The sequence below is a fragment of the Littorina saxatilis genome, linkage group LG16, assembly GCF_037325665.1.
Source record: "Littorina saxatilis isolate snail1 linkage group LG16, US_GU_Lsax_2.0, whole genome shotgun sequence".
Taxonomy (NCBI): domain Eukaryota; kingdom Metazoa; phylum Mollusca; class Gastropoda; order Littorinimorpha; family Littorinidae; genus Littorina; species Littorina saxatilis.
In genome coordinates this window covers 49,582,915-49,606,077 of record NC_090260.1, presented here as the reverse complement: position 1 = coordinate 49,606,077, position 23,163 = coordinate 49,582,915, and the positions used below count along the sequence as shown (strand labels likewise).

The 23,163-nt window shown below is 39.3% G+C and overlaps 1 non-coding gene across 1 annotated transcript; it reads right to left on the bottom strand.

Annotated features, from left to right (window-relative positions):
* Positions 1–302: 302 nt before the first annotated feature.
* On the bottom strand, positions 303–376 carry Trnah-gug (transfer RNA histidin (anticodon GUG)). Its single transcript has one exon. It is a non-coding gene; the product is annotated as a tRNA-His (tRNA).
* Positions 377–23,163: the final 22,787 nt, after the last annotated feature.

The following is a 23,163-nucleotide window of genomic DNA, read 5'->3' as shown; positions in this document are numbered from 1 at the left end:
TTTATAATTTTGGATGATTAATGAGATGAGGATGATTATAATGATGATGCTATGGATTTCCAATTTGGTTTGAGACTACGTGACAGGGCAGCACTCTACGCTTACTGTCATAATATATCCTGGTGTCAATCAGGCCCGAGAACTGCCGCACCTGCGGTGTTGGTCAGGTATACAGAACCTGAGCACCCTCAAAGTCGCATTCGTTAAGTGAATGACACTCGGCTGTGTGATTCCAGCCTTCCCATAGGAACCATAGCACTTCCACTCTGGGTAGGAGCCGACCGTAGCCCGAAAAACCCACATGACCCTGATGGGATTCGAACCCACGACCTCCCGGCCCACAGCCCGATGCGCTAACCACTGCGCTACGGGGGCCGGTTATAATATAAAGTTGATTATGTTATAGAGAAAAAGACCAAGGAAGAAGAATGCTCCCCGCCTTATATTACAAAAAAAAAATTAAAAAAATAAAATAAAAATAAAAAAAATTAAAAAATAAAAATTAAAAAAAATTAAAAAAAAAATCGGGCAAAAAATATGGGTTGAAGCATCCTGCATGCAACTGAGGTCACACAAAAGGAAAAAAAAAAAAGAAAAAGAAAAATAGCGTGAGTGTGTGTTTGAGAACGTGAGAGAGAGAGAGAGAGAGAGAGAGAGAGAGAGAGAGAGAGAGAGAGAGAGAGAGAGAGAGAGAGAGAGAGAGAGAGAGAGAGAGAGAGACCCCTCGATTGAATCCTGTCTCCGTTGTCTGTTTCAGAATGAAGTTCATGGTGTGCCTGCTTTTCCTGCTGTCAGCAATGCTGGCCAGTGGTAAGAAACTCCTCTACATATTTAACAAAACCTATAATTTTTCAAATATTGATTTTTCTCTAAGATTTGCTTTTGTGTCTTTTTTAATGTACACTCCTCCTCCTCCTCCTTCTTCTTTTTCCCTTTTATGTTCTTAACATGATTTATTTCCCCACGTTCCTGTGTACGATTGTGTACAAGGTGACGCACCAACAAATGCAGCCCTAAAACATGGTAATGACGGTTGACCGAATCACTTCATTATTGGGTGACAAACGTCAGCCTATGAATGATCGTTCCACAAAGTTGACTTTTTTTTTTTTTAGATCAAAGGGGTTGACTTTTGTTTAATTTAAAAAAAAAACATTCCAAATTCGGCGATCGACTCAACAGAACGAGGTTTGACATTGAGCGGTAGCACAACTTACCCGAGTTAAACTTCCAGACTCTTATCTTTTGGATAAGCTGAGTATGACAAGAATCTGAATTAGTTTTTCCCGGTTGTATCATTCTGAGCGCGGCACTGACGTGGTACCACCTCCTGGCCTCTGACTGGTTTGAAATCTTGCAAAGAGCTGTGACGTAATGAGTGGATGTAGTCTTCAACAGTTCAGGGCCAGGATTGGGGGCTACTCCGGTGTCGCAGTCAAACTATCGACGCATAAACTTTATTTTATGAATATCAGAAATGTTAATTCATGTCTAGTTCTTTTGTTGTACGGGTCAAGAGGCTTGTCGCTAGCCCTCTTATTGTTCTTGATATTAAACGATGCCAGTTTTTCACACCATTTGAGTCGTCGAAGTCGATGTTGTAATAACGGTTTGAAAAATAAGACGAACTTTTCTAATGTCCTCGTCAGTACATTGATGTTTGTGAACATGCTTTTCTGTTTCATCTGTTTGTTTTTGTTGCTGCTTTGTGGGGATGTGGAACCAAACCCTGGACCAGTTCTTGATAGAGAACAAGGCATATCTATTGTTCATATTAATGTGCGAAGCCTTAAGAACAAAATATTTCATTTGCAGGCCGAATTAGGACGTTTCGATATTATTACTGTATCAGAAACGTGGTTGTCCACAGATGTTGATAATGAAGATATTAATCTGAATGGTTTTCATCCACCAATAAGATGCGATAGGCCTGGTGATGCTCATGGGGGTGTGGCGGTGTATGTGAAGAGTGATTTGATATGCAAACCCAGATACGATTTGAGCATACCTTCTCTAGAGGCGGTATGGGTGGAAACCAAAATCGACCAGGAGACCCTTCTTGTTGGTACTTTTTATAGACCACCAGATGCTAATGTAAATTACTGGGACTTGATTGATGAATCATTTCAGTTCGGATCTATCAGTTGCTTCTTCCCGTTTACTTGGTTTGCTGGCGCTGGGTAGTTGTTTCCCAAAAGATTAAACTTAACAGTCTTCTATGTTGGCTGTGTATCGTGAATGACAGTACACAAGGAATACATGTCATCTGAGCAGGATGATCCGTACGTATAGGTTACAGAAAGACAACTGTGTTGCACACCAGAATCAACTCCTTCGAATGTAACACACACACACACACACACACACACACACACCCACACACACACACACACACACACACACACACACACACACACACACACACGCACACTGGATGTTCATATTTGTACCATAGCTTCAGAAATGAATGTGCTACAACATATCACATCTTTAAGGATCTTTGAATATTTCATAGGCCTATTTTTCACATCGTTAAAAACAAAACGCAAAAGTGTTACACACATTTTATATTAAAATACTCTGTGAAACGTGTTCTGTACTTTTCGCGCTGCATTCCATTCAAACATCCATATCTTCAATTTTCCGGATTTTTAAAATATAATTTATCTACCTCTTAGCATGAGTTTTTATTCTTTTTAATTGAGTTTTTGCAAAATGCTGAAATGGTTACAAAGTTTCGGAACTTTAGGTGAAGGTCAAGGTCATCAAATATTGGTAAACATAGGTTTGACACCTTAGGCTATAAGTATGCGAAATATGAAAGCTCTGCTGCTGTCATCTCTAAAATGTGTTGATGACTATGAATGTGGGGAATGCAAAATGACGAGGGCTAAATTTAGGGGGTAGGGTTGAGAAACTGCTTGCAGTCTCATTTTTTTGCAAGGGACTTGATGTTCAAATTTTCACCACACCTCTGGAAATGAGTGGGCTACAACATAGGCCTATCACATTATAAGGCATTTTCAATATCTCCGAGGCATTAACTGCAATAGCGCAACAAAAATTACATATAAAAAGACTATAAAGCATCACAAACGTCTTTGTATTGTGACAATCGTGCTGCATTCCATTCAAACAACGCATATCTTCAATTTTCTGGATCTTAAACAGAATTTACAACCCTTTTACTTTTAGTACAGATTTAAACTCTTTTTCTGTTTGTGCTTTTACTAAATATTGAATTGGTTATAATGTTTCGGAACTCGCCAGTGACCTTATGTGAAGGTCAAGGTCATGGAATTTGGTAAACATATTGCTGATACCGTTGGCTATCAGTATGTGCAATATGAAAGCTCTGCTTGCTTTCAGCTCTGAAATGTGTTGATGTCTATGAAAGTGGTGAATGTAAAATGGCGACCACGAAATGTAGGGGGTAGGGTTGGGAAACTACCTACATTTTCATTTTTTGGAATGGGACTTGATGTTCATATTTTCACCACAGCTCTTGAAATGAGTGGGCTGCAACGTATTACATTATATAGCTATTCTGATGGACACGTGGGGGAATTCGGGGGCTGTGATTGGATGGTCTCACACATCCCTTTTCCGATCATCAAAGCATAACGATACAAAAGTTGGCCATTTTTGCCGATATCCAAACGATATCGGCAATAACAAAGACGCGTGGTTCCGGTTTCTTCCACGTGTATAAAGTACACGCATACCTCGCCAGGTTTGTTTCTGTCACTCTGTGACTAGTCGACAGACGATGCCATTTGCTTTGTGTGTGTTTTTGTTGTTGCTTACTGTACATGACATAGGCCCTACATTACATGTAAAATCCAGTTCTTTAACAGGCAACAAACCTTGCAAATTTCCAGAAGCTGCAATCTGAAGCGACCTATCTCGGATTCTAGCAGACGATCTCTCCAATGTTTAACACAAAATCAGCAAACTCTCCTGTCACATAGAACGTCCATTGTATAGTGCAATGTTGAAATGAAGTTACCGGTCTGAAACATTTCGTCGTTTCTTCTGAGACAATCCTTGTTCTCTTATCATCTACAGATTTACCGCTGTCTTCACCACGCGAATTCCCAACAGAAGTCAGACTTTCGAACATACAATCTACGTAGGCAAGCATGATACGTCATGACGTCATATGATTCCTAACATATTGACGTAATGCTAAGCATCCGGTTATCTCGAGTTTTCTCCGTAATACATGTCCGTGGGTTTTTCAATGTTCGGTTATTTCCGTGGCTTCATGCGGAAAGGGAACCGTCGTCTGCAATCAACGACATGGACCATTCTGGTACTTGTCGCTGACAAAAACATGATTCTAACACAGAATTTAATGTCAGAATAGCTATATAAACGCTATTGTGTTTTCAGTGTAGCAATAGGGTCCGATATTTAGACTCGAACAAGTATAATGCGACTCGTCTTCGACTCGTCGGCATTATACTTGTCTCGTCTAAATATCGGGCCCTATTGCTACGCTGAAAACACAATAGCTGTTAATAATGCACTGGTAATACCCGTGCCCCGCACGGGATTTTTTCTTCTTCATTAATTACAGAGTTAATTATGAATAAGCAACAACAAAAACGTGTTCAATGTGCAATGGCACGCGCGTAAAGAACAAAATGCCATACATTTATTGGGAGAGATAAAAAAAAGGGCATAGTGGTGGATTGGCCATGACTTGTGCAGTGACAACAGTAACATATTAAACTTAGAAGTAACTGCGACAAAGTTACCCAAAAAAAGCGCTAGCACACACAGAACAACAAAATTAAATGTGATAAAACATCAAACCTAAGAAAAGCAGCGTTCAATGTGCAATGAACTGCAAACCATTTACACAGCAGCAAACATGTGACGCTTTCTGAAATTTCGGTCAATGTAGCGATATTTTCTTTTTACCAGGCTCGGCGCTTGAATACACTTTCTTTGTTTTCTTGCGTAGCTGCTCGCCATTAGTAATGCAAGAATCTACAGCTTGGTGAAGGCAGACAGTTACGAAGGAAAGGCTAAATGCGGAAAAACAAAAAAGTGGCTACATTGACCGAAATCTCAGAAAATATGACACATGAGAGTGAAACAAACACATATACACAGCATTAAATGAGCAAATAGAGTGCACAGTACAAAAAAAAAGTTTTACACATCAGCAAATAGGAATGAAAAAGTAACCCAGTGGTAAATATACAGTGGGTTCTGTGAACAATAACAAATCATATAATTGGGAAAGAATAAAACAGCGTTAAATTGTGCCCTTTTCTGAGATTTCAGTCAATGTGGACAGTCTGAGAATTCAATCAATGTGACAAAATCATTTTGTCACGCTTCAACCAAGATGATGAAAGCTAGTTAAAATGTGTAAAAGAATATATAACACCAATCATATAATTGGGTAAGAAATCTCGTCGCAGTACCCCGACAGCTCGAGTCACCCACAATGAAACGTTTGCACGATTGACTGGACTTAAACAAATTAGCGGCTACATTGACATAAGTGAGGGACATAAATGTGCAAAAAAATGTGCCCAGAGAACAATAGTTGTACACATCACCATATATGTCTTGAGACGGGGGGAAAAAACAGCACTAAATGGAACAAAATTTGTACACTTCAGCAAACATGTGAGTGAAAAATAAAATGTTAACCCTTATACTGGTGCAATTCTGCAACACATGTTACATAGCCACTGGTGAATTAACAGAGAGAAAAATAACAAAAAACGGTCATATAGGTTTTCGCATCCATGGGAGGTAATCGGAACCGACCAAACAGACTGAGCCAGTAGCGCAACATGTCGTGACAACCAGGTGACAGTATACGTAAAGTAGCGCGACATATGTCGCGACAACCAGCCTGAGGGTTAAAATGTGAAATTGATTCTGCGTTCTGCGAACAACAAAATGTTTACACATGCATTGTGCACAGAGAACAGAAGTTTACAGATCACCATGCATAAATTTGCTTTTGTTTAATATTTTTCTTGGGCTGCAAGCCAGCACAACATAACTAAAACATTTCATTTGCCAAATCAGCGCCACCAAAACTGATAAATAGGACTAAGCATGGAGTATTCATTGCAGGGGCTCTTTATATTTAGTCAAGTTTTGACTAAACATTTTAACATCGAGGGGGAATCGAAACGAGGGTCGTGGTGTATGTGCGTGCGTGTGTGCGTGTGTGTGTGCGTGTGTGTGTATGTGTGTGTGTGTGTGTAGAGCGATTCAGACTAAACTACTGGACCGATCTTTATGAAATTTGACATGAGAGTTCCTGGGTATGAAATCCCCGAACGTTTTTTTCATTGTTTTGATAAATGTCTTTGATGACGTCATATCCGGCTTTTCGTGAAAGTTGAGGCGGCACTGTCACGCCCTCATTTTTCAATTAAATTGGTTGAAATTTTGGTCAAGTAATCTTCGACAAAGCCCGGGGTTCGGTATTGCATTTCAGCTTGGTGGCTTAAAAATTAATTAATGACTTTGGTCATTAAAAATCGGAAAATTGTAAAAAAAAATAAAAATTTATAAAACGATCCAAATTTACGTTTATCTTATTCTCCATCATTTGCTGATTCCAAAAACATATAAATATGTTATATTCGGATTAAAAACAAGCTCTGAAAATTAAATATATAAAATTATTATCAAAATTAAATTGTCCAAATCAATTTAAAAACACTTTCATCTTATTCCTTGTCGGCTCCTGATTCCAAAAACATATAGATATGATATGTTTGGATTAAAAACACGCTCAGAAAGTTAAAACAAAGAGAGGTACAGAAAAGCGTGCTTTCCTTCTTAGCGCAACTACTACCCCGCTCTTCTTGTCAATTTCACTGCCTTTGCCATGAGCGGTGGACTGACGATGCTACGAGTATACGGTCTTGCTGAAAAATGGCATTGCGTTCACTTTCATTCAGTGAGTTCGACAGCTACTTGACTAAATATTGTATTTTCGCCTTACGCGACTTGTTTTATATTTAGTCAAGTTTTGACTAAATATTTTAACGTAGAGGGGGGAATCGAGACGAGGGTCGTGGTGTATGTGTGTGTGTGTGTGTGTGTGTGTGTGTGTGTGTGTGTGTGTGTGTGTGTGTGTGTGTGTGTGTGTGTGTGTGTGTGTGTGTGTCTGTCTGTGTGTGTGTGTAGAGCGATTCAGACTAAACTACTGGACCGATCTTTATGAAATTTGACATGAGAGTTCCTGGGTATGAAATCCCCAGACTTTTTTTCATTTTTTCAATAAATGTCTTTGATGACGTCATATCCGGCTTTTCGTGAAAGTTGAGGCGGCACTGTCACGCCCTCATTTTTCAACCAAATTGGTTGAAATTTTGGTCAAGTAATCTTCGACGAAGGCCGGGGTTTGGTATTGCATTTCAGCTTGGTGGCTTAAAAACTAATGAGTGAGTTTGGTCATTAAAAATCTGAAAATTGTAAAAAAAAAAATTTTTATCAAACGATCCAAATTTACGTACATCTTATTCTTTATCATTTTCTGATTCCAAAAATATATAAATATGTTATATTTGAATTAAAAACAAGCTCTGAAAATTAAAAATATAAACATTATTATCAAAATTAAATTGTCCAAATCAATTTAAAAACACCTTCATCTTATTCCTTGTCGGTTCCTGATTCCAAAAACATATAGATATGATATGTTTGGATTAAAAACACGCTCAGAAAGTTAAAACGAAGAGAGGTACAGAAAAGCGTGCTATCCTTCTCAGCGCAAGTACTACCCCGCTCTTCTTGTCAATTTCACTGCCTTTGCCGTGCGCGGTGGACTGACGATGCTACGAGTATACGGTCTTGCTGCGTTGCATTGCGTTCAGTTTCATTCTGTGAGTTCGACAGCTACTTGACTAAATGTTGTATTTTCGCCTTACGCGACTTGTTTGTTTGTCATGCTGTGAGCCATATGTGTTGCAGTTGTCACCGCGTGTAGAGTTTAAGATGATGTGATTCCTATTCTTATAAAGAAAAAGTCGATCTCCGTTACACCCCCGCAAAAATTTACATGGTTGCCCATAATGGTCTTTGTTGATGTTCTTTGTCTCGTGACTTTATCGATATGTCGCAAAATGATTCCACAAAATTCAAAACAGGGATCAGATTTTACCCGCAACTACTGACTCTGAAAAGGTTGTGAAAAAATGGGTTGAATGTGAATGTTTATTCCTGAGACAATGCTTGGAGAGCTTCTCCCAATGTGACTGCGTTATCTGAAGTGGACTGGGTTTCGTTTTGTGTTGCGTTTTGTGTTCCATCAAACATGTCTGTGGATTGTGTTGAATTTTGTGTTGCGTCAATCATGTCGTCATCCATGATTTGACTGAGCGTTAGGACGTCGACATTGTCGAGGTGGTTTGATGTGTTTGTAGGAGTGCTTGTTGCTGCAGGGTTGTTTGGTGCAGCGGTGGGTGTAGGTGAACGTAGTGCAGATGAAGATTAGCTGGCTATTGCTGCAGGGTTGTTTGGTGCAGCGGTGGGTGTAGATGAACGTAGTGCAGATGAAGATTAGCTGGCTATTGCTGCAGGGTTGTTTGGTGCAGCGGTGGGTGAAGATGAACGTAGTGCAGATGAAGATGAGCGGGCTATTGCTGCAGGGTTGTTTGGTGCAGCGGTGGGTGTAGATGAACGTAGTGCAGATGAAGATGAGCTGGCTATTGCTGTAGGGTTTTTTGGTGCAGCAGTGGGTGTAGATGAACGTAGTGCAGATGAAGATGAACGTAGTGCAGATGAAGACTAGCTGGCTATTGCTGCAGGGTTGTTTGGTGCAGCAGTGGGTGTAGAGGAACGTAGTGCAGATGAAGATGAGCTGGCTATTGCCGCAGGGTTGTTTGGTGCAGCGGTGGGTGTAGATGAACGTAGTGCAGATGAAGATGAGGTGGCCGACTGGAGGCGTTGATTTTCACGCCTAAGATTGGTTAGTTGTGTGAAGTCTTTGCTCGCTTTGGTTTTTGCATCTGACAATTGGTTGATGATGGTCTGGAAAGATTGCTTTTGTTTTTGTCGAAGTCACCCCAGGCCAAGTTGTGGTCACCGTCTTGAAGTGAGGTCGCAGTGAGTTGGTCGTTGGGACGCCATATCTGAAGAAAATGAAAAATAAATATATATCTTATACACAGGAGTATGCAACACTGAAAAATGATTTGTTTTGGCAGGAATGACGTTTGCATGATTACGTCTACATGAACAAAATTTTCTCTTTATACGTTTGCTCATTGGTGTAAAAATCCAGCCCCCCCCCCCCAAATGTTCACACACACACACACACACACACACACACACACACACACACACACACACACACACACACACACACACACACACACACACACACACACACACACAGTGATGAAAGTGGGACGCCATATCTGAAGAAAATGAAGAAAAAAAATATACCTTATACACAGGAGTATGCAACACTGAAAAATGATTTGTTTTGGCAGGAATGACCTTTGCATGATTACGTCTACATGAACACAATTTTCTCTTTATACGTTTGCTCATTGGTGTAAAAATCCAGCCCCACCCCCAAATGATCACACACACACACACACACACACACACACACACACACACACACACACACACACACACACACACACACACACACACACACAGTGATGAAAGTGCGCATCTCTTCCCAGCCTTGCAGCGCCTTGAAAGTTGGAAGCATTAAAGGTAAAAGCCATCGTGAAGATACGAACAAAAGGTATGACGTCTAAAATATATAATGATTCAAACGCATAGTATAACATATGTAAATGACAACACACAAAATATACATGGTTCAAACACACACACACACACAATCGAGTGCACGCATCCATGCATATAAAGTCATGTACACACACACACACACACACACACACACACACACACACACACACACACACACACACACACAAACACACACCCAATAAAGGTACGTCCAATGGCACGTGTGTGTGCTGTTTTCAGGTAATAGCACCGCCCTCTCTCCCCCCTCATGTATGGCCTATACCATGGGTCATAGATTTTTACGAAATGGAAATCTAAAACGTCTAAAATATATGATGATTCAAACGCATATTATAACTAAATGACAACCTATGCCTGGGTTAGAAAAGAAGCAAAATAACTATTTGCTCGAATGCTGTTTTCAGGTAATACACCCCCCCCCCCCCCCCATATGTATTGTATGGCCTAAGCAAGATTCTTTCTGCATCTGAATGGGTAACCCCGGCAGAATCCAAAACTTTGGCTCCCAGTACCGCCACCCACACCCCCCCCCCCCCCCCCATGTATGGCAAGATTCCTTGAAATCCCCCCCCTCATGTATGGCTATGCCTGAGTTAGTAAACAACTAAAGAATGCAGCGTTTCTTTCTGCATCTGCATGGGTAACGCCGGCGTGACGTTTTCATCTTTCGCCGTGTTGATATTTCGCTTCTCGGCCTCGTTGATCTAGTATAAACTCTACACTGAACAAAAAAAAACACCCTTCGATAGTACTGATGAGCGACCTTGTGTACCTTACATTCATGGGGCCAAATTTGTCCAACCAATTTGTTTTATCTAACTAGAAATTTGATTCATCCTAAAATGTTTTCCTTCTTACTCAAGGGACGTAACCACTCAGTACACGTTTTCGAAGAATTCGATTTTGGGGGTGAAATCTATTAAATTTTACCACCAATTTTCTTCACATGCAAGAAACTGACATGCTTTTCGTCCATAAATAATTTCACTTCTTAATTTTACCAGGAAACAACATTTCAGTCTTAAGGTATATATGTCGAGGGGGAAATATGTACACAGGCGAAAGATGAAATCGTGACACTGGCAGAATCCCAAACTTTGGCTTAGTACCGCACCCCCCTCCCCCCCCCCCCCATAATGTATGGCAAGATTCCTTGAAATCCCCCCTCAGCCCCCCCCCCCCCCCCCCCCCATGTATGGCCTATGCCTGGATTAAAAAAAAACAAGTCGCGTAAGGCGAAAATACAATATTTAGTCAAGTAGCTGTCGAACTCACAGAATGAAACTGAACGCAATGCCATTTTACTCGTAGCATCGTCAGGCCACCGCTCATGGCAAAGGCAGTTAAATTGACAAGAAGAGCGGGGTAGTAGTTGCGCTAAGAAGGATAGCACGCTTTTCTGTACCTCTCTTTGTTTTAACTTTCTGAGCGTGTTTTTAATCCAAACATATCATATCTCTATGTTTTTTGAATCAGGAACCGACAAGGAATAAGATGAAAGTGTTTTTAAATTGATTTGGACAATTTAATTTTGATAATAATTTGTATATATTTAATTTTCAGAGCTTGTTTTTAATCCGAATATAACATATTTATATGTTTTTGGAATCAGCAAATAATGGAGAATAAGATAAACGTAAATTTGGATCGTTTTATAAATTTTTATTTTTTTTTACAATTTTCCGATTTTTAAAGACCAAAGTCATTAATTAATTTTTAAGCCACCAAGCTGAAATGCAATACCGAACCCCGGGCTTCGTCGAAGATTACTTGACCAAAATTTCAACCAATTTGGTTGAAAAATGAGGGCGTGACAGTGCCGCCTCAACTTTCACGAAAAGCCGGATATGACGTCATCAAAGACATTTATCAAAAAAATGAAAAAAACGTTCGGGGATTTCATACCCAGGAACTCTCATGTCAAATTTCATAAAGATCGGTCCAGTAGTTTGGTCTGAATCGCTCTACACACACACACAGACAGACAGACACACACACACACACACACACACACACACACACACACACACACACATACACCACGACCCTCGTCTCGATTCCCCCCTCTACGTTAAAATATTTAGTCAAAACTTGACTAAATATAAAAAGAAAGAATGCAGCGTTGAAAGAGCGGAAATCCTGCAGTTCAGCTGTGGCGTGTCAAAATGGCGGGCCGGGGGGAGACTGAGAAACGTGGCGAATAATGTTGCAAATTCTCTATCTCTATAGTATAACCCCTGTGGCAGAATACAGCAAGGTTAGGAACACTTTAAGAAAGTTTTACAGACTGATAAATGGGATTTACCTGTAGAGCCAGTTGTATGATCCACCAGTCGATGCAACACTGAGCAGATTTGACTTTTGCACCGATCCAAAGCTGGAAGCAAGTGGCAACTGACGTTCGCTTTGGGTCTGACTAAAGACTGCGCGACCGCACGCGACCTTGCACTACCTTGCGGGGCCTCAAACTAAAGCATGTACGTGTAATATTTTGTATATATCCAGTATCTTCACAACATTATTCCCAGACCCAGAGGTCTGGGTTATGCGGAGGCATTTGCCTGTGTGAACGGTGACATTCCGGAACTAATTTTCGGCAAACTTAGTTGTTTGCAGCAATGTTTTTCAATGTTTTTTCCATTCTTTCTTGAAACTGTTACAGCATGATGCAAAATTACACTATAATAGGTTATATAATACAAAAAAAAACTATCTCAGATCTCACACGTTAAAAATATAACAAAAAACATCAAGACATCTAGAGCGACATCAATCGCAAACCATTTGCTTCCGGTGGAAGCATTGAAGGTGTAAGGGAAGTAACTCGCTTCAACGCCATGCGATAGGGCACACAACGGTTCTTTCCCTTGGCCCATTAGCTCAGTTGGTTAGAGCATACATATCTCTGGTTAGAGCGCCGTGCTGATAACGCGGGTACATCACGAAGCGTCCCGGTACCGAAGCGTCCCGGTACCGAAGCTTCCCGGTGCCGAAGCGTCCCGGTACCGAAGCGTCCCACTATAACGCGTCACAGGGGTACCGGGACGCTTTGGTACCGGGACGCTTCGGGACGCTCCCGCGCAGTAGGGCACGAAGCGTCCCGGTACCGAAGCGTCCCGGTGTAACAGGCCATTTTCACACATAGTCAGTTTTGACCGGGAGGTCATTCTGGGCTAGCTGATTTTGACCGGGAGGTCATTCTGGGCTAGCCAATTTTGACCCCCCCCAGTCAGTTTTGACCCCCCCTTCAAACGTTAAGAATAAGTCCGTTAGGACCATTTGAAACGAAATATATGTATGTGTGCACAAAATCTGTTGGAAAAATGATCTAAAAAATAAAAAAATAAAAATAAAATTCGAAAAAAAAAAAAAAATTTTTTGACGCTTCCTATGAAACTTAAAAAAAAAAGTACACTAGGACCTTTTAAAACGAAATGTACGCATAAATGAATGCATCTATGCATCTCCACAAGTTTGGGGGTGGTCATTCTGGGCTAGCCCAGAATGACCTCCCGGTCAAAATCAGCTAGCCTAGAATGACCCCCCGGTCAAAACTGACTACGCCAGTCAGTTTTGACCCACCCTTCAAACTTTAAGAATTAGTACGTTAGGACCATTTAAAACGAAATATATGTATGTGTGCACAAAATCTGTTGGAAAAATGATCTAAAAAATTAAAATTAAAAAAAAAAAAAAAAAAATTTTGACGCTTCATTTTAAACTTCAAAAATAAGTACACTAGGACCTTTTAAAAGGAAATGTACGCATATATGTATGCATCTATGTATCTCAACAGGTTTGGGGGGATGTGTCATTCTGGCTAGCCCAGAATGACCTCCCGGTCAAAATGAGCTAGCCCAGAATGACCCCCCCGGTCAAAACTGACTAGGCCAGTCAGTTTTGACCTCCCCTTCAACCTTTAAGAATAAGTACTTTAGTACCTTTTAAAACGAAATATATGTATATGAGCACAGTATTTGTTGGAAAAATGATTTTTTTAAAAATCAACAACAAAAATCGAACAAAACGTACTTAAAAAAAAAAAAAAAAAAGATTGGACGCTTACCTTCAAACTTTAAGAATAAATACACTAGGACCTTTTAAAACGAAATGTACACATATAGGTATGTATCTATGCATCCCCACAAGTTTTTTTTTTGGGGGGCAGTCATTCTGGGCTAGCCCAGAATGACCTCCCGGTCAAAATCAGCTAGCCCAGAATGACCCCCCGGTCAAAACTGACTAGGCCAGTCAGTTTTGACCCCCCCCTTCAAACTACAAAAATAAGTACTTTAAGCCTTTTTAAACCGAAATGAGTGTAAATGTGGACAATATTTGTTAGAAAAATGATATTACAACAAACAAAACAAAATCCTTAATTATAAAAAAAAATTTAAAAAAAATTTCGACGCTTCCCTTCAAACTTCAAGAATAAGTACACTAGAACCTCTTAAAACAAAACATACGCATGTATGTATGCATCTATGCATCTCCCCAGGTTTGGGGGGGGGGGGGGTCAAAATCAGCTAGCCCAGAATGACCCCCCGGTCAAAACTGACTAGACCAGTCAGTTTTGACCTCCCCTTCAACCTTTAAGAATAAGTACTTTAGTACCTTTTAAAACGAAATACATGTATATGAGCACAGAATTTGTTGGAAAAATGATTTTTTTAAAAATCAACAACAAAAATCGAACAAAACGTACTTAAAAAAAAAAGTTTCGACGCTTACCTTCAAACTTTAAGAATAAATACACTAGGACCTTTTAAAACGAAATGTACACATATAGGTATGCATCTATGCATCCCCACAAGTTGTTTTTGGGGGCCAGTCAGTTTTGACCCCCCCTTCAAACTTTAAGAATAAGTACGTTAGGACCATTTAAAACGAAATATATGTATGTGTGCACAAAATCTGTTGGAAAAATGATCTAAAAAATTAAAATTTAAAAAACAAAAACAAAAAATAAATAAAAAGTGTTGACGCTTCACTTTAAACTTCAAAAATAAGTACACTAGGACCTTTTAAAACGAAATGTACGCATAAATGAATGCATTTATGCATCTCCACAAGTTTGGGGGGGGGGGTCACCTCCCGGTCAAAATCAGCTAGCCCAGAATGACCCCCCGGTCAAAACTGACTACGCCAGTCAGTTTTGACCTCCTTTCAAACTTCAAGAATTAGTACTTTAAGACTTTTTAAACCGAAATGAATGTAAATGTGGACAATATTTGTTAGAAAAATGATATTACAACAAACAAAACAAAAAACCCTTAACTCTTAAAAAAAAATAAAAAATTCGACGCTTCCTTTGAAACTTCAACAATACGTACACTAGGACCTTTTAAAACGAAATGTACGCATAAATGAATGCATCTATGCATCTCCACAAGTTTGGGGGGGGGGGGTCATTCTGGGCTAGCCCAGAATGACCTCCCGGTCAAAATCAGCTAGCCCAGAATGACCCCCCTGTCAAAACTGACTACGCCAGTCAGTTTTGACCCCCCCTTCAAACTTTAAGAATAAGTACGTTAGGACCATTTAAGACGAAATATATGTATGTGTGCACAAAATCTGTTGGAAAAATGATCTAAAAAATTAAAATTAAAATTTTTTTTTTAAATAAAAAGTGTTGACGCTTCCTTTTAAACTTCAAAAAAAGTACACTAGGACCTGTTAAAACGAAATGTACGCATAAATGAATGCATCTATGCATCTCCACAAGTTTGGGGGGGGGGGGTCATTCTGGGCTAGCCCAGAATGACCTCCCGGTCAAAATCAGCTAGCCCAGAATGACCCCCCGGTCAAAACTGACTACGCCAGTCAGTTTTGACCCCCCCTTCAAACTTTAAGAATAAGTACGTTAGGACCATTCAAAACGAAATATATGTATGTGTGCACAAAATCTGTTAGAAAAATGATCTAAAAAATTAAAATTAAAATAAAAAAAAAAATTTAAAAAAAAAGTTTTGACGCTTCATTTTAAACTTCAAAAATAAGTACACTAGGACCTTTTAAAACGAAATGTACGCATAAATGAATGCATCTATGCATCTCCACAAGTTTGGGGGGGGGGGGGTCATTCTGGGCTAGCCCAGAATGACCCCCCGGTCAAAATCAGCTAGCCCAGAATGACCCCCCGGTCAAAACTGACTACGCCAGTCAGTTTTGACCTCCCTTCAAACTTCAAGAATTAGTACTTTAAGACTTTTTAAACCGAAATGAATGTAAATGTGGACAATATTTATTAGAAAAATGATATTACAACAAACAAAACAAAAACCCTTAACTCTAAAAAAAATTCGACGCTTCCTTTCAAACTTCAAAAATAAGTACACTAGGACCTTTTAAAACGAAATGTACGCATAAATGAATGCATCTATGCATCTCCACAAGTTTGGGGGGGGGGGTCATTCTGGGCTAGCCCAGAATGACCTCCCGGTCAAAATCAGCTAGCCCAGAATGACCCCCCCCCCCTATACTTGTGGAGATGCATAGATGCATTTATTTATTTGTACATTTCGTTTTAAAAGGTCTTAGTGTACTTATTTTAAAGTTTCAAAGGAGGTGTCAAAAATTTCTTTAATTTTTTTTTAAAAAATTTCAATTTGTTTTATTTGTTTAGATCATTTTTGCAACACATATCGTTTTAAAAGGTCCTAACGTACTTATTCTTGAAGTTTGAAGCCTAGTCAGTTTTGACCGGGGGGTCATTTTAGGCTAGCTGATTTTGACGGGAGGTCATTCTAGGCTAGCCCAGAATGACTGCCCCCCCCCCCCCCCCCCTCCAAACTTATGGGGATGCATAGATGCATACATATATGCGTACATTTCGTTTTAAAAGGACCTAGTGTACCTATTCTTGAAGTTTGAAGGGAAGCGTCAAAAAACTTTTTTTTTAAGTAAGTTTTTTTTCCGATTTAAAAAAAAAACTTTTTCCAACAAATAGTGTGCAGATATACATATACTTTGTTTTAAAAGGCCCTAAAGTACATATTCTTGAAGTTTGAAGGGGAGGTCAAAACTGACTGGCCTAGTCAGTTTTGAAGGGGGGTCATTCTGGGCTAGCTGATTTTGACCCCCCTAACCTGGGGAGATGCATAGATGCATACATACATGCGTATGTTTTGTTTTGAGAGGTTCTAGTGTACTTATTCTTGAAGTTCAAAGGGAAGTTTGGAAACTTTTTTTTTGTTTTTTTTTGTAATATCCTTTTTCTAACAAATATTGTCCATATTTACATTTATTTCGGTTTAGAAAGTTAAAGTACTTATTCTTGAAGTTTAAAGGGGGGGGTCAAAACTGACTGGCCTAGTCAGTTTTGACCGGGGGGTCATTCTGGGCTAGCTGATTTTGACGCTCAAACCTTAGATATATGTAGTTATATACATATATGCATACATATTGTTTCTAAAGGTCTTAATGTACTCATTCTTGAAGTTTGCAGGGGGGGGTCAAAATTGACTAGGGGGGGGGGGTCAAAACTGACTAGCCCAGAATGACCTCCCGGTCAAACTAGGCTGCTTCAAAATAGACTGCTACACCGGTGCCGAAGCGTCCCGGTACCAGTCACCACGCACATCCTCGGCTCGCATGCCAATGTATTATATAGCAAAGGGAATGCCTGTAACTCACACAGAGCAATCACTTGGTCTTAAACGTGCACAAGACAAAAACTTTCATACTGGGGGAGCGAGCCAGTCTGAAGAGTACTCGGGTCCAGCGCGAGCGTTCTTTATTACCCAAATGAACCCAAACAAACCCAAATTAACCCAAATGATACAATTTAAAAGTCGGAGGTAGAACTGAAAAGACTTTTTCCGACGCTCACGCTTAGTGAAGCCAGAAAGCGTGTGTGATAACAGACATATCCCTCTTGTGAACGGAAGCCTACGGACTTTTCCCCCGAACTTGTCCACACGGGTACAGTATTTCCAAATTGGTGTGTTGTGAGTACAGATCTAAAGTAAAGTTGGGGAAAAGTTGGACAAAAAGTAATTTTTTTTTTTTTACCGAAAGCAAATCAAGGTCTGTGCAAAATTAAAAAAATCAGTGAAGTCAATGTCAAATCAAGGTCAAATCAAGGTCAACAAGGGCGGATCTGGGGGGGTTACACGGGTTACGTAACCCCCCCCCCCACCCCCCACCCCCCAAAAAAGAGGTAATTTATTGGCTCAGGATGCACCAGATAGCTCTATTTTGCTTCTTTGGATAAACAAAATTTCCGGGGGGGCATGCCCCCGGAACCCCCTAGAGGATTAGGCGCCTTCGGCGCCGTCAACTTGTATCTTTGCAGTCATTTTGTAACCCCCCCCCTCCAAAGTGAATTGATCCGCCCTTGGTCAAGGTTTAAAAAACAAAAAGTCTAAGTCCTGTGACGCGTTACAGTGGGACGCTTCGGTACCGGGACGCTTTGGTACCGGGACGCTTTGGTACCGGGACGCTTCGGTACCGGGACGCTTTGGTACCGGGACGCTTTGGTACCGGGACGCTTTGGTACCGGGCCGCTTCGGTACCGGGACGCTTTGGTACCGGGACGCTTTGGTACCGGGACGCTTCGGGGTGTCCCCGATAACGCGGAGGTCATGGGTTCGACCCCCATGTGGGCCACGCAATATTTTTGATCGCAACGCAGTTTTTTTTGTCTTTCCGAGATAAGTTTTAGGTGTTCAAAATGTCTCCCCAGATTATTTTGACATTCATTTTATATTTGTGCTTGTTTTTATTTTTCAATTTTCAGTGAGAGTTTAGAATATGGAAGAATATAGAATGTAGACACATCTTGTTCGTTGACAAAACTAAAGTCATATCTAATGCTGTTGCATTCAGTACACAGTAGACATGAAACTACCAGATGAGCACTGTTATTATTTCCTGCCCATGTAAATTCAGGATAAAGACAGAAAGGTAGCAAAGCTAAATCACTGATTGTGACTGGAAATTACAGCCAGATTTTTTATTTTATTTTTTTGCAATCGCTTCTCATGATATTCCGTAAATGATTTCACAGTGATGCCAGTGACCAGAAGATACGTGCATTTTTCGTTGAGGCCAGTTTGGACATGTATCACATGTCACAGTTATGTTGCTAAGAATTTTTTTGAAAGCAAATTGGCCAAAAAGGCTATTAAATTTGTTTAAACTTTTCGAGAGTACTTGGCATCACATTTCCAACACCATGAAAAAATGTATGACAATTCTGTAGAAATGAATGGAAGAAAGTTCTAGCATTTTGTCATCTGCCAGAGCCAAACAAAGTGGCCATTTATATTACAGTGTATCATCTGGTACACTGAAGCTAGAACGTCGGAATCTATCGAGACAGCTTGCAACCGCTTTTGTGACAAATCGTAGGATTTTGAATGAATGTGCCAGAGACATTGTGTTGTGTGATTGTGAAATGATACAATTAGTTAGCCGCCAAACTTCGGCAAGACTCTTTAAGATTCTTAATAACTGTGCTAGAAATGCTGTAGGGCACCACAAATATTACTTTTATACTATTATTATTTAGACTTGAGACTGAATAGCAAAAGGCGAAGTGTATGTTTTGTGGTGTGAATTGAAACAAAATGAAAAGTGTAAATATCTGGGAAATTGTGATTTAAAGACTTCGTTATTTCTTGATTGTTATTTACTATTATAGTGAAGTGAATAGCAAAACGCTGTATTTGAAATTAGCATGGGATTTATATAATTTTGTTTTAACTCTCTAAGGACGGATAACTCCTATATGGTTTAGGCAAATGAGGCTAATTAGTATGGAAGAAACACTCATTTTTGCCCCTTGGGGCATTCAAGGCAACACACAACCACATACATCTGATTTATAATTTAGTGAGACATAAAAAGCTGTATGATAATTTTGTAGTGATTGAAAAAAAAGGATACGTTTGAGATTGTTGGCAGGAGTGAGCAAAAGTGTGACCGACTCAGCGCAGAGATGATCGAAGAGATTGCTTCGTAGTCTATCAGTGTTGTGACGAGCGTTGGCTAATGGTAACGAGTACATATGTGTGTAGTTGTGGTGTGTGTGTGTGTTTGCACGTTGGTTTGGATTATGGGTGTAATTTGTAAAACAGATGTGACAGTAATAATGGAGTTCACATCAATGGAAAAATTGCGCTAATGTCCAGTGAAACGTTTACCTTTACTGTACCAATTCACACTAACGCAATTTTTCCACGTTGATTAACAACGTCAGCATGCGTAACAATCATTACTACATGTATCAAACTATATTTTACTGTTTCTCAAACCCACTGTCTTTAACATTTGTTTACAGTTTCACTTGCCAATAACTTGCTGCTGATGATATCTGAATCATGTTGCTGATGATATCTGAATCATGTTCAATTAACATTAACAATGTATAATTATGCCAATTATGTTTTTCACTAATGCACCAAAACTCCATTTTCTAGACTTCTTTTTACAATCCAAGCAGTTGCTATTTTTCTAACTCAAACATTTCTCGATCAATCCAAACTATTTTTAAGCTATGTAACATAACACATTTTCTTTCCCATTTTTATATTTAGTCAAGTTTTGACTAAATATTTTACCATCGAGGGGGAATCGAGATGAGGGTCGTGGTGTATGTGCGTGCGTGTGTGTGTGTGTGTGTGTGTGCGTGTGTGTGTGTGTGTCTGTGTGTGTGTGTAGAGCGATTCAGACTAAACTACTGGACCGATCTTTATGAAATTTGACATGAGAGTTCCTGGGTATGAAATCCCCGAACGTTTTTTTCATTTTTTTGATAAATGTCTTTGATGACGTCATATCCGGCTTTTCGTGAAAGTTGAGGCGGCACTGTCACGCCCTCATTTTTCAACCAAATTGGTTGAAATTTTGGTCAAGTAATCTTCGACGAAGCCCGGACTTCGGTATTGCATTTCAACTTGGTTGCTTACAAATTAATTAATGACTTTGGTTATTAAAAATCTGAAAATTGTAAAAAAAAAATAAAAATTTATAAAACTATCCAAATTTACGTTTATCTTATTTTCCATCATTTGCTGATTCCAAAAAAATATAAATATGTTATATTCGGATTAAAAACAAGCTCTGAAAATTAAATATATAAAAATTATTATCAAAATTAAATTGTCCAAATCAATTTAAAAACACTTTCATCTTATTCCTTGTCGGTTCCTGATTCCAAAAACATATAGATATGATATGTTTGGATTAAAAACACGCTCAGAAAGTTAAAACAAAGAGAGGTACAGAAAAGCGTGCTATCCTTCTTAGCGCAACTACTACCCCGCTCTTCTTGTCAATTTCACTGCCTTTGCCATGAGCGGTGGACTGACGATGCTACGAGTATACGGTCTTGCTGAAAAATGGCATTGCGTTCAGTTTCATTCTGTGAGTTCGACAGCTACTTGACTAAATATTCTATTTTCGCCTTACGCGACTTGTTTATTTTTCTATCTCGTCATTTGTTGTTGACAAATAAATATAGTTATTTCATAACTCAAACATTTCTCGGTCAATCCAAACTATTTTTAAGCTGTGAGTGTGACATAAAACAATCTACATATCGTCGTCGGCATGGAAACATTGCGCTAATGTCCAATGAAACGTTTAGTTTTACTGTACCAATTGACACTCGCGCAATTTTTCCATGTTGACGGCAATATCTTACTTAAAATTGATTTCAGGATTTTGTTAACATAAACATTTCTTTCCCGTTTTGAATTTTCTATCTCTTGATTTGTTGTTGACAAATAAATGTAATTACAATACTACTGTAACAAGGAGAAGGAACACTCGAACATCTTGTGTATAGTGTGCATCGGTTTATTCATGATGTCATCACCTCACACCTCACACCTGGAACATGCCAGTATAAAACAACATAAGAAAATGTACAAGATCAAAGTATAAAAATCGATAGAAAAGTATTTGTCATGGCTGTCATAAGGACAGGGAACACACAAATAGTTGCAGAAACATCAACATGTGATGAATCGCAATCATCCAAAACGAAATAGTCATAACTATATACAGAGACATAACTATATACAGAGACATAACTATATACAGAGACATAACTATATACAGAGACATAACTATATACAGAGACATAACTATATACAGAGAGATCACAAGGAAGGAAAACACCTCATGAACATCCGTCTAATATTGTTAACCTCGACAAACAATCCCATTAGACACACCTTCCGCCCAATCTGGTGCGTAAATTCTCTTATGAAATCATCACTTTCAATCAGACGTATGTGATTTAGGTTTGTAATCACACACACAATTAAGTATTTACAGACATATTATAACAACACAGGCACAACTGTCCTTCCACAATCAACAAAATTAAGCTGACAGATTAACAAGACAAAGTAACCGTAATGTTGCGAATTTGCAGGTAAACAAACCTCAGGGCAGAAAAAACAATAAACAGGCGGCCATGGGTGGCCTTGCCTCAGCTGGTACCGGTAGGCATCACATACTGAAAATCCAAAGACCTGAGGTCACTAATCCACACAAAAATAAACTAAGTAAACGAATCTAGAAAAAGAATCTAACCTGACAGAAAGATATAATCAATAAACATAGTTTTATCAAAAAGCATCAAAAATAGTTACACAATTATATTATACATTATATACGACATACTATAATTTGTTTGCAAAAACAATGCATCAATAAATCAAGTCAAAACAATCCACACAAATCTAAGTAAACTTTCATCTAAATCAGTGCCGGAAATTCCCTAAAGTAACCTACAAGAATCAGCTGTAACACAAAACAGAAAACGGATAAAAACAATTATAATTACAAAAGAAAACCCAAAACTGAAGTCTCAAAACAAACGGGCCAAGTCCGAGAAGAAGGGGTTCCCTTGTTTACTCTTGAATACCGGAAGTGATGTAAAACTTCCTTATACGGGAGGAGACTCCATATCTCTAGCTAAAAATAGATCTACAGCGCTGACTGACGGGTTTGACCTAGTTTGGAAACCCACGCTTTGAGAGCGGCCACTTTGAATCGAACCAATTCTAGAAACAATCAAAGCTCTACAAAGACTGATAACAGCAACGTCCCTTCCAAAAGTTACAGGAAAATACCCCATGATTAACATCAGCAGTTCTTTCTTTCTTTCTTGATTTGGTGTTTAACGTCGTTTTCAACCATTCAAGGTTATATCGCGACGGGGAAAGGGGGGAGATAGGATAGGGGAAAGGGGGGAGATGGGATAGAGCCACTTGTTAATTGTTTCTTGTTCACAAAAGCACTGATCAAAACATTGCTCCAGGGGCTACTGGGAGAATGTAAGTTTCCAGTACAAAGGACTAAACATTTCTTACATACTGCTTGACTAAAATCTTTACAAACATTGACTATATTCTATACAAGAAA